Source organism: Mytilus californianus, unplaced genomic scaffold (genome assembly GCF_021869535.1).
Source record: "Mytilus californianus isolate M0D057914Y unplaced genomic scaffold, xbMytCali1.0.p SCAF_1, whole genome shotgun sequence".
Classification (NCBI taxonomy): domain Eukaryota; kingdom Metazoa; phylum Mollusca; class Bivalvia; order Mytilida; family Mytilidae; genus Mytilus; species Mytilus californianus.
The window spans coordinates 88,711,442-88,725,282 of NW_026262581.1; the positions used below are offsets into that span (position 1 = coordinate 88,711,442).

The following is a 13,841-nucleotide window of genomic DNA, read 5'->3' on the forward strand; positions in this document are numbered from 1 at the left end:
TGATTTTTTGATATCAAAAATTCGAATTCCTGATATCAAAAAATGATTTTTTGATATCAGAAAATAAGAAAAATATCAACGATTGCTCCCTGTGTGTCAATAAAAGCATCAACGTTCACCAATGAGCCCTTACATTAAGTCTGGTGTTTCGGTCGTGTAATATATTATACGAAAGCATATATCAGAGTTCGACTTCATCAGTCTTAATATAAGAACTTTTGTGTTTTTTGTGTTTCACATATTTATTATTTTAAGGTTTATAGTCAACAATTGTAAGTTCTCGCTTCTTTTATAAGCAATTATTGGTTTCCTCTGAAACAGATTTGTGCAGTCAGGTTTTTGCAAATATCAAGCCCCAGTGTTTTGTTCATCTTGTTTTTAAATTTTTTTCCCATTGTTTATGTTGAGGATTTAGTAAGTAAGTTAGTTCTGTTAAGTTTAAAAATAAGGAGATGTGGTATGATAGCCAATGATACAACTAGCCACCAAAGTTCAAATGAAGTTGATGTAAGCAATTATAAGCAACCGTACGGCCTTCAACAATGAGAAAACCCCATACCATATAGTCGCCTATAAAGGCTCCAATATGAAAAAGAAATAAACAACTCAATTTAGAAAGCTAAATGCCTATATGATTTATTACAAAACAATTTACGTAAAACAAATATGGCAGACATCATTCGTAAATATAAATCAACATGCAGACTTCTTTACAAAGCACAAAAATGTCGGCATTCACCTCAAAATCTAACCAAACCTTTAAACAGACTTATTCGGAAAGGATATACCAGTAGTTACGGTACTGTTGTCAATTAGTCATTAATGATTGCATATTTTGGTATTAATATTGATTCACTCATAGGGTCTTTGCATCGGAAATAAACACATTTATTCTTAAACCAGTTGTTGGCATGATACGGTTTATGTTCTCGCTTCTTTTATAAGCAATTATTGGTTTCCTCTGAAACAGATTTGTGCAGTCAGGTTTTTGCAAATATCAAGCCCCAGTGTTTTGTTCATCTTGTTTTTAAATTTTTTTCCCGTTGTTTATGTTGAGGATTTAGTAAGTAAGTTAGTTCTGTTAAGTTTAAAAATAAGGAGATGTGGTATGATAGCCAATGATACAACTAGCCACCAAAGTTCAAATGAAGTTGATGTAAGCAATTATAAGCAACCGTACGGCCTTCAACAATGAGAAAACCCCATACCATATAGTCGCCTATAAAGGCTCCAATATGAAAAAGAAATAAACAACTCAATTTAGAAAGCTAAATGCCTATATGATTTATTACAAAACAATTTACGTAAAACAAATATGGCAGACATCATTCGTAAATATAAATCAACATGCAGACTTCTTTACAAAGCACAAAAATGTCGGCATTCACCTCAAAATCTAACCAAACCTTTAAACAGACTTATTCGGAAAGGATATACCAGTAGTTACGGTACTGTTGTCAATTAGTCATTAATGATTGCATATTTTGGTATTAATATTGATTCACTCATAGGGTCTTTGCATCGGAAATAAACACATTTATTCTTAAACCAGTTGTGGGCATGATACGGTTTATGTTCTTCTTATATATTCTATGGTGGTATGATCCTAAACTCATAACGGGAGGGATTGTACTGGATTTTATTATAATGATGAAGACATAATCTTTCAATCAGTTTAATTGAGGTCTTGAGCTGGCATGTCAGTAACTGCTAGTAGTCCTTTGTTCATTTATGTATCATTGTCATTTTGCTTAGTTTATTTTGTTACCTGTTCTGACATCGGACTCGGACTTCTTTTAAACTGAGTTTTACTGTGCGTATTGCTATGTTTTTCTTTATTCTACATTGGCTAGAGGTATAGGGGGAGGGTTGAGATCTCACAAAACATGTCTAACCCCGTCGCATTTTTTCGCCTGTCCCAAGTCAGGAGCCTCTGGCCTTTGTTAGTCCTGTATGTTTTTTAATTTTAGTTCATTGATATGTTTTGGAGTTTAGTGTGACGTCCATTTTCACTGAACTAGTACACAATTTTGTTCAGGATCCAGCTGAGGACCACCTCCGGGTGCGGGATTTTCTCGCTGCGTTGAAGACCCATTGGTGGCCTTCGGCTGTTGTCTGCTCTTTGATCGGGTTGTTTTATCTTTGACATCCCCCCCCCCCCCCCCCCCCCCATTTCCATTCTCAATTCTATGAACCAAGACAATGCACGAAACTGCAGGCTCCGGACTTGGAACAGACACATAAAGAATGTGGCGGGATTAAACATGTTTGAGCGCTCAACTCTCCCCTTAACCTGGGACACTGGTGTTACATTACAACATAGTGTAAGAACAAACGTGGCAGGGTAACAAATACAAAAAGACACAAATTACAGATGTGATAGTGACAACTAGTTCAAAGCCAACAACAACATAAAAAAATGCATGTCTTGTATTTTCAAAAGATTTGTCTATTTCGTCTTTTTACGAGACTGCTAGTATTTCTTATGAACCGCGTCTTCCATAAACCTTTTAAATACATATGAGCTTTTTCTGTGAAGCAATGAAACGTTTCAGTAGGTTGGATGTACGTTTTCATCTCTAAAATACCTTCATTTTGGAAAAGTTTGTCTTTATATTGAAAGGATTGTCAAGAAATTTTCACTTCATTTTGAGAAAAGTGGTAAGTACAATTTAGTAGGGTATACATTTCGACTCTTCAAAATTCAAGAGTCTATCCTAAATTGCGGTAAATTATATGGTCTTCCAAATACCGTTTCGATTCCTAACATCACTGAAGAGATATTAATTGTCGAAATCCGGATATGGTGTACAAATTTTTGCACCTCATGTTTGCGGTATACCATCTTTTCCGCAAGTTTATTGTTTTCTGTTTGGTATTAAATTAATAATTAAGATCAATTTTGTTACATCTTGTGATCCGTTTATTTGGCAATCGCCAATGGCAGTCAGCAGGGTTTAATAACATCCGTTGTTCGACCTGTTAGTCAAATGCGTATTGTTAAAATATACTTTTTCACTTTTTTGATCTTTTGGAAAATGTTGTTTGTGCTGTATTTAGACCCCTCTACCAAGAAATTTGTTTTGCATGCACACGTATAAAAATTGCGGTTTTTATCCAACGCAATCATAGGTTTGAACGTTGTTTTCAATTTAGACTTGTTTATGCATTGTATTAGATATATAAGGCGAAAAGATCGTGTATATCGCCAGTTGAACCTGAATATATTATCGAGCCATCGTATGTAAATCTTGAAAACATTTTCCAGTATGTAGTAAATTCTTAGGTCGACATATCCCGCCCATTCGGATTGTATGACACAAGAGTAAATATGTTTTATTTAGGAATAATTGTAAAAAATCTTCCATATATTGTCTTTTAGTGCATGGGTCTTGAATTTCGTAATAAGTTTGATCAAACTGAAGATTAGTGTAAATACTTTTTTTGCTTCAAATATTGTTATTAAATAGCAGTTTTCCGGAGACTTTGAAGTCTTATTCATGTTTATAAAACTTGAAATGTATAAGCATTTTTTTGTAACAAGGGACACAATGTCATCAATATAATGACCAATACCGTGTATAGTGGTACTCCACACTATAAAACAATTGGTCTACCGGGAACAATATTTCAGATATTTCCTGATGTTTGGCCTCACTGGTGAGCCTGAATGTTTTAAATGACACACAGGGAGCCATCATTCATTTATTTCTTATTTTCTGATATCAAAAAATCATTTATTGATATCAGGAATTCGAATTCTTGATATCAAAAAATCATTTTTTGATATCAAAAAAATCTATTTCTTGATATCAAAAAATCAAAAATATTTTCTGATATCAAAAATTCGAATTTCTGATATCAAAAAATCTATTTCCTGATATCAAAAAATGAATTTTTGATATCTGGAATTCGAATTTTTGATATAAGAAAATATTCTTTATTTCTTGATATCAAGAAATCGATTTTCTGATATCAAAAAATAGAATTTTTGATATCAGAAAATAATTTTTTGATATCAGAAAATAGGGAATAAATAGTAAAACGGCGCCTCAGAGAATATGGGGTTGTAACACAGTACATGATATATAAGGCATGAAGATGGAATTGATTGCAGATTAGTTAAATTATCTATCGTAAAGGATCGTAAGATACAGTCACAGAAATAATTATTTGATTATTACGTCTAAACAAGTGACAACTCCACGACAGATCCATCCGATGACCATTAAAGGTGATACACGGCTGAAAACACATATCATATTTATAATTACTCTAATTATCAGCACAACCATGTTGAATCTGCAAATTTGCGGAAACAAAGTTTTGTTCTCTCGCCGGGATTCGAACTCATGCTATTAGGATATCGAGACAACCGTCTGCACTGTGTCCAGCGCTGTAGATCACTCCGCCACCTAGACTGAACTATAAATTCAGCTTTCGGTGGCCTAGTGTTACCACCGACCGTGCAAGGGCTGTATAGCCAGTCAAGGTCGTTAAAAACTTCCATTTGTTGTTTGTAGTGTTACCTTTCCTCGTCAGTAGAATCTAGAGTTGTAACATATATATCATAGATTGATATGATTCATTTTTCATCATAATCATACTGATGAAGGATATCTGCTATCCGAAATATTTATAGATAATTACATTTAATGTTTACTTTTTTTTTAATATTGGTGTTGTTTTGTACACTTTTTAGGTGTTTATATAATTTATTTATTGTGTACAAGAGCCCGCGTAAGAAAGATCGTTGACTAATATCTAGACGTTATATATATTTATTATATACTTAGTAGTAAATACAGATAAATTGTATGTGTAATACAATCATTGGCAAGCGTGCTGTATCAGCCACCCGTGATGATATCGATATCAGCACGGTTGCAAGGCTTTATCACACCTTTAATCTGTATGACGTCACGTCATCGATTACAGTCACTGTTGCAAAGGCTTTATCAAACCCATAATCTGTATGACGTCATGTCAAACCTATAATCTGTATGACGTCATTTCAAACCTCCTTACCTGTATGACGTCATGTCACATAAAAAACATCTACGTGAGGTATATGTATATAATAAAGTGTATATGATATGGCTTTTTCAATATCACACACCGTATCAACCCTCAACCAATATAATCCCTCGAGCAGAGCTCTTGGGATTATATTGGTGTCTCGGGTTGATACGGATGTTATATTGAAAAAGCCATATGATATTCTCTATGTATAAATTTATAATTAAGATCCATTTATTACATCGGTGATCCGTTTATTTGGCAATCGCCAATGGCAGTCAGCAGGGTTTAAGAACATTTGTTGTTCGACCTGTTAGTCAAATGCGTTTTGTTAAAATATACTTTTTCACTTTTTTGTCTTTTGGAAAATGTTGTTTGTGCTGTATTTAGACCCCTCTAACAAGAAATTTGTTTTGCATGCACACGTATAAAAATTGCGGTTTTTATCCAACGCAATCATATGTTTGAACGTTGTTTTCAATTTAGACTTGTTTATATTTTTCTTTTGGGCTTGTATTATATTTGCCTTCGGGTTTATATGATCCGTTCATCCTATTTTGACTCATCCAAATTAAAGAGTCTATCCTAAATTGAGGTAAATTGTATGGCTTTCCAAATACCGTTTCGATTCCAAACATCACTGAAGAGACATTAATTGTCGAAATCCGGATATGGTGTACAAACACTTTTGCACCATTTGTTTGCGGTATACCATCTTTTCCGCCAAGTTTATTGTTTTCTGTTTAGTACTAAATTTATAATTAAGATCCATTTATTACATCGGTGATCCGTTTATTTGGCAATCGCCAATGGCAGTCAGCAGGGTTTAAGAACATTTGTTGTTCGACCTGTTAATCAAATGCGTTTTATACACTTTTTTGGTCTTTCGGAAAATCTTGTTTGTGCTGTATTTAGACCCCTCTAACAAGAAATTTGTTTTGCATGCACACGTATAAAAATTGCGGTTTTTATCCAACACAATCATAGGTTTGAACGTTGTTTTCAATTTAGACTTGTTTATATATATATATATATATATATATAATCTCTCATGAATATTATAAAATGATGTTGTCCTACTCCGTACAACACATTTCTGGTGGAATTGCCTATCTTTGGGAAAACCTGAGTAAGGGTTAAAACATGCAAACCCCAAATTTTCTCAAAATTTGTTTCTTCAGCTAAGTCTTGAAAAATGACAAATGTAAAAACATTTAGTTTATGTAAAATATACGGAATTACAACAACTCGTTAAATACAAATTCAGCATATCTATTTGAGAATATACAAAGAACAATTATTTGTATCTTATTTGTTGGCTCATGAAACCTATGCCATTGTTTCTACCTGCTAAAAGAGTAACAACAATTTTTGTTATCCAATCGAAACGTGGGTAAAGAATTTTTACTGAAATCCTTCTTGCCACAGTTGTCTCTGTATATGTTTTTTTTAATAGCAGTGAATGTCGGAAAGCAAACACTCCAATTCAATGTTGTGGCCTTGGTAAATATAATTTAGCTGTAAAAAGATGAACTGAAGACAGGAAAACTATTAATACACACAAAAGGCCTTTCGCAATGAAATTCTTTTCACAATTTAGTTCCAAAGCACAAGACATTCTCGATAAGAAATAAGAAACAAATGATTGAAACCAAAGAAATATGGATTTACAGTATAACTTTATTATGAAGCAATGATATTCATTCATTAAAAAGTTTTAAACAACAATGTACCATGGGTTGTTTCAATATTCATATACATGAATACATGAATGAAATATTAGCCTATGGACGTTAAGCAATTAAAGAACCAATCTATAATATCATAAACATATTTATTAACATCGTTGATTTTAAACAAACCTGTATTAGCTTTTGTTTTTTTTAACTCATACTATAAAAAGTAAAAATTAATAAAAGGCGAATAATTAAAAGTAAAAATTTTAATGAAAAATTAGACCAAACAATGCACATGTTGCGTCTTGTCCTTTCATACAATTTATGTTATATTGTTCCTGATATTCTATTTTTATTGGAGTTTCCCTCAAACGAAGGGATGAAAATCTTGTAAAAATACTGTATTACATTATGGATCAAATGATTTGTACAAAAGACATCATAATACATAATGAACTAGAGAATTAAATGAATGAGATTTAAAAGTTTCATATTTTGTAGGATACTCGGTTACTTTTGTCAGAAAACTTCTAGAGGTAAGGTTTAATTTTAATATATAACGTTCAGTTAGATATTGTCATATTCTTTTACATGCAATAAGCTTATTATCAGCGTTATGCTTTTCTACAGATATTTGAATTGTCCCTGGTATAATTTATGTTAACATCGAAAGAATATTTTATTTAATTTTCCTTGAAGAAAAGAAGGATTCATGAAACAAAATCTCTACATACACCTAAAATTTCCAACAGCTAAAAAACACGGCTTTATTACTGTTCTTCATCTCAAAGCCACAGAGTGGTATTCAACACGGATAATTGTTTTCTGTTGATTTTTTCTAGATGATATGTTTTACTTTAAGCTTAGTTTTACAGTTCGGGAAATAAGCCCTTAAATTTTCTTTCTCAGAAACCTTGGTATTTAGAATAATAACCAATGATCTAAACAAAACATAGAGGCTCTAAGGAGTCTGTGTTGCTCACCTAGGTCTATGTGCATCTTCAAAAATAGACACTCTTTTACATAGTGGACTAGAAGAGAATCCATGACAAAAATCTCTTTTTTGTTGATCTTGTTTATATTTTTCTGTTTGCATTTATCTGCCAATCCCCAATTTAAGACAAATAAACATGAAAAATATAAAAAAAAAAATAAATCGACTTAGGAATGCTTTCAGATTGATTAACGAAAACGACACCAAATATATAATACCAAATGTTATAATTATTGACCTTAATTATCACTACCTAATCTATAAAGTTGATTTTTTTTAATATATTTTAGACAATCTCATTTATTAGTACCGCTGCATCATTGATATTAATTTCCTACATGACACATTTTCAACTGTTACGGTCATTATTCTGTGTGGTCATTGCTGTGGCCTCTTGCAGTCTGCATAACAGTGGAATATCCATTAACCTACAAGATATTGCACCACAACATGCTGGTTAAGTTTGTGGTAAGCTTTTTAATTCATATTAACTAATTGACTAGAATCGACATGAATTTGATACTTATACACTCTCCGGCATTTCTGTGTGTTTACCTATAGTATTCAGTTTTTAATATACGCTGCTGAAAGGAGGCAAATTGGAATACATGGTTCTATAATAATATACTTTTAGATGATACATCTATGTTAGTATTCATGAGATCACTGTACAATATATATTCATTGGTCCGTTGTTCCGTGCATATATATATTGTATGCACTATGTGTAATATTTGTTAAAAAAAATTATGAAAAAAACACTTTATGAATTTAATGCTTCCATAGCGCTTTTCTGCATTTTCCTTCATCAGAACGCTCAAAGCCGAATATTTCAAAACCAAGGATGTATAAAAACCGAAGAGCTTTATGACCAAAAAGGACCTACAAATAATAGCCAAATCTATCTATAAGGTCAACTTTGTCTGAGGGAGTTGAAACCTTAGTTTCTTGATAATTTCTACATTTATAAACGGACAATTTCAGAAACGTTTGTTATAAATCATTTCAGTACCGAAGTACTGAATACTGAGCAGATAATACACATACCCACCAGCAGATGTATCGAACCAGTGCTGTAAAAAATGAAAACAACACTGTAAGAATTTTGCTGTTGTAGTCAAGACTTGAATTTCACAACCGAGATATGTTCACACCAGGCTTTTTCTTATAAACTAAGCATGCATTGTTTTATGTAGGATATTTAGTTTCAAACTTTTACTTGCATTGTAGGTATTATGAACATGGCAGGGGCTATTCCAGGTAAGTCTTGACCTTTACTTTGATTTAATGTTTTGAAAATTGACATTGTGTTTTTATAGATTTAAATAAATACGGTATGTAAAATGTAGTATATCACAACAAAAACGTGTTTACCAGGGTATCATCGTCTGAATTAATTCCTTTGTCCTATTTGTTCAACTTGTTTTATACTGTATAAGACAAATACAATTAGACCAATATATATATAAATGAATGAAAATACATTGTTTCTCAAGAATATTTGCAGTTTAGTTTTGTGAACTTCAATAAAATATTGCGGTTCTTGTCAGATATTTATGAGAAACAAACAAAAGAAAAAAAAACAGAGTGTTGTGTATTATCTTTATTTCATTTCAGGTTTTGTAGGAGTATATATGGCAGGTCACATTTTAAAGGCCACCAATAGCTGGGCAGCAGTATTCAACCAGACAGCTGGTGTTTGTATTTTTGGCTGTATTGTTTACTTAGAATATAGCAAAGTACTCTCGACCAATGAAATTGTAGGATTGGATGCCTCTTAATTGTGAAGAATGAATGTAAATCATGTTCTTAGTAAGGGATTATCATATTATTGGGGTCTATTTACAGTTCAAAACAAAGAGTTTCTATAAATGAGTTACAACTGCCCAGAAGCACATTTATCAGATTGAAAGGATTTATCACACAGTGATTGAAACTGACTAAAAGTTGAATTTTTAAACAAACAAAAATCTCAAAATAAGTTGAAGTTTACTGGTAAATTGTAAAAAGTAAATTGGTACCGTAAATTTTATTATGAAAATATTAATAACTTCAAATTACTATAAAATTAAACAATACCAAAGCAATGCAAAAAAAAAGAAAAAAATCTCTCAGATAAAAAATAACCTAAATCTTTAGCTTTCCAAAACTTTGATTACTTGATCAGCGGTTGGGGAGAATAGTTATTTCCAATACATGTATTCCGATAAAAAAAACCAGGAATTTTATTTTGAACATATTAAAAACTTTTAAGGGCATTATTTTTGAACATTTCCCTGACATAATGAAACAGTATTTGATGTAAAAAGCCGGATCAAATTATTGGCTGTGAAATAAAATTTAGTTGTAACTCAAATGTATTAATTGATATAAACTGTAAATAAAAAAAAGATAATTCCTCACTAAAATATTACATGATTTACATTCATACTCACAATCAGGAAACATACAATTCCTACCTTTTCTTTCTACTGTTGTGTCACCTAATATCTATAACGCATTTAAAAAAAAAAAAATTCCCAAATGATAAGAAAGTCCTCACATCACTAAAACTAATCCATAAATGACATGCCGAAAAAGGAAGTCATGCATCAATTATAAACATTGCACTGACAATGAAACTAATTCTTGAATAGATCATTTGAGCCTTGAGCACTTTACAATATTCTAAGTTTGTAAGAGAATGATAATCCCTTACTTCATGATAAGTACTCGCTAACGCTCGTACTTATTCACGAAGAAAGGGATTATCATTCTCTTACATATACTTACTATTCGGGACAGTAAAACGGATAATATGAATTGATAATTAGTTTGTTGTAATTTAATTAATCAAATATTTAACAACAACAACAACAATACTTTATTTTAAGAGGGTTACACAGTTAGCTATAATAACTAATCTTCCCTGAGGCCCTCATCATAGAAAAGGTATAAACAGAGACTTTATTATATGTCTCTGGTATAAACAATAAATGCAAACATATAGTACATGGCATACATTAGTGTGAAAGTCAAGTATAATGATAATGTTAAATCAATCTAATTAAAATATAGAACTCGGATTTCGTTATACGTCGTATGCAGTATAAGGAAATCCGAGTTCTATATTTTAATTAGATTGTCATTTCAACCATCTTAGGCAGTGGAAAGTGGTAGTATTACAATTGCATATCCATACATGTTTCCATTTTCCAACCAAATGTTTTAGTTTTAATCGTACAGTAACATGTGTCCATTCTTTAATTTGAGTTTTTATAAATTATACATGAAACATTTGGAAAATTATGCGCTTTTTTCTAAGGGGCTTATATCTGGGGGATTTTTACTTGTTCTCGCAATTCAATTTACTAAAAGTTGTATATGAAATCAATAACTTTTTTTTTCATGCTGTTAATTTTTGTATCATGAGTTGTTACTCTTGGTAAAGTTGAAAATAGTTTAATTTGGAAAGATGGAATATTTTGAATAACTTCAATTTAATTTCATTTTATCATTTTAACATGCTAGAAAATTATGAAAAAAATAAGTGGACCTCTGGATTATATTGCAAATGCACTGTTGGACAAGAAATGTTCTTAAAGAAGTATGTCAAACTATTACCTCACATTTCATCATTTTTCAAATAAACTGAAAAAACTATCTCTGGTTCCTAAAGATGCTGTTTTTATTTCATTATTACGGTGCAAATTTGAATGTTTATTTAACTGCTATATATATATATATATATATATATATGTATGCAGTAATGTGCTATATACATGTGATATTCCTAAAACAGAAAGTGAGTCCTTCAATAGTATACACCTCAAATTATTATTCTCAGTGGCCTTGAAGTTTATATTGAATTTCAATGTCCCCCCTTTTGCAGATTTTCATTAGATATTCAGTTAGCAAGTTTAATAGCATTTCATTTCTTTTCTTTTCTTTTTTCAAATTTATACTGAACTTTTATTATTAAATAAATGAAATGATGTAATAAAAAAATGTATTTTAACATCAGTATTCAGTTCATTTTTTCCAATGTTTATAGTATTTATTCTGTCCAGATAGAAGACAATTTAATGGAAATGTAAAAAAAAAAACATGAAGCAAGTTAACTGGTCTTATAAACTATCTCGTGTTTTGCTGTAGAAACTTGGCATCTACTTTGACCAAATTTTGTTTGAGTAAAGTTTATTTGCCGCAATAAACACAATCATTGAAATATGACAAAACGTTGACCATATAGTCAACCCCATCCAATGTATCCTGAAGTTGATTTTTAAAAAAATGGTTTTATTTACTTGTACATAGACATATATGATTTAACAAAAAATGGAGCTGCTATCAGGAATGCTGTCTTCCTATTTCCTACCAGATTTATAACTTGTTTTCTTACATATATCAAAATTCTTACAGTGTTTACCTTTGAGTTGTACATGTAAAATGTTGCTAAAATTTACATAGATGCTAAAATTTACATAACATTCGTAATCATAAAGAGTTACATGGTTTTTAAAAAAAATTATTATCGAATTTTGTAAATATATAAATATTTAAAGCATTTAATTGCCGCAATAGTATAAATCTTTTATTTTCTCTTCCGTAAGTCTGCGTCGGTCTCCAGTTTTCCTTGCGGCTATAAGAGTGTTTTTCTTAGATAAACAAATATACAACAAGGGTTATTCCCTTTTAAATTTGCACCCACCAACCGCGAGTCCTTGTGATCATGGTATATAGTAACACAAGTGTTTGAAATTAATGGTATGGGATACACACCCGTGTGTGACACAAGAGGTTCTAAAACAGAAGAATAAGTTTAACCATCCTCTATGTTTCTTATTTCCAGTCTATTTTATCAAATTATTACCACAGGCAATTATCTCAAAAATAAACATAATACATTAATATTAAGGTATATATGATTTTTTTCAGAGATAAAAGCCTGTGATTATTACCACAAGATTTGTCATGACATTTATTATTATCAATGTAAGATATCCACAGTGACACAATCCAAGGATTTTATATAAAGTCCTCGCATAATCTAATAAGAATTAGTTCTCTGCACCTACTCCTCGTTTTTCTCGGTTGTTTATACAATACAATACAGTAAGCATAAACGATTTATTTAAAGTCGGGTATACGTATATATATACATACAGGGACTGTAACAATACAACTTCAGCTCTGTAGAGCTTTTAACCGACATACATATATGATAAACACAAGACATAAAACATAAAACATATAAAACAAAAAGCACATCATGCATAGCATAGATATCAGTAGCAAAGCACAGCAAATTATAGCAAATAATTAGCAAAGCATAGCATATAAAAGCAAACATAAAATGTAGATAAACCGTGACATTCATGCAGAAACTAATAAGCACGAAAAGAATGTGAAGCATATTCATCAAGTTTGTGCCATAGTTTGGTTACTGTATATCTGAATGAGTGCAGACCATGCATAAGTGTTTGTCCTTACCGTTGGAATATCAACTGTATTGTCACGAGTCATATCTGAAAGAGTAACTACAGTTTTAAATTTCGATATGATCATGTAATTTTGTATACCAGTCTATTGCTATCATTCTAATTCTTTTAAGTTTTTAAACTCGGTAATTTTTATTTAGTTAAAAGTTGTTAGTATGTGCTACAATAATCTTCATAAACAACGTTTATGGCACATTCCTGTATTTTCTCAATTTTTTTAGTATAAAAATCACCACAAAATGCCACATTTTTGGGCTGTAATAACAATTTTACATAAATGAATAGTAAAATAGTAAGTCTACGTAAAAGAATGTGAATAATCAAATCAAATCAAATAATTTTATTGGTGTAAATTCCAATACAGGAATGGGGGTCAGGAATGATACCAGCTGACATTTACAAAACAAAATACAAATACAAAAACAGACAAAAATAAACAAAAAACAAATATACAGAGATATGTTTTCTCAGTGATAAGAGACACATATTTTATATCTACATATGTGAATATGAAAAGTATCATCGTCAGCATAATTATATAATGAGCTACTTGACACAATGTGAAAAAATATTCAAGAAAATTTTAAAAAGTGGGTTTCTATTATAAAGCAGCCAATAGTTCTCGGAAAAAAATACAACACCAATCCGTCATAAATTTGCTATTAATAGCAA

At 31.1% G+C, this 13,841-nt stretch overlaps 1 protein-coding gene across 4 annotated transcripts in view; it reads left to right on the forward strand.

Annotated features, from left to right (window-relative positions):
• Window positions 1–13,841, forward strand: part of LOC127709649 (uncharacterized) — a 479,059-nt gene that overhangs the window by 159,549 nt on the left and 305,669 nt on the right. The gene's annotated exons all lie outside the window — the stretch shown is intronic.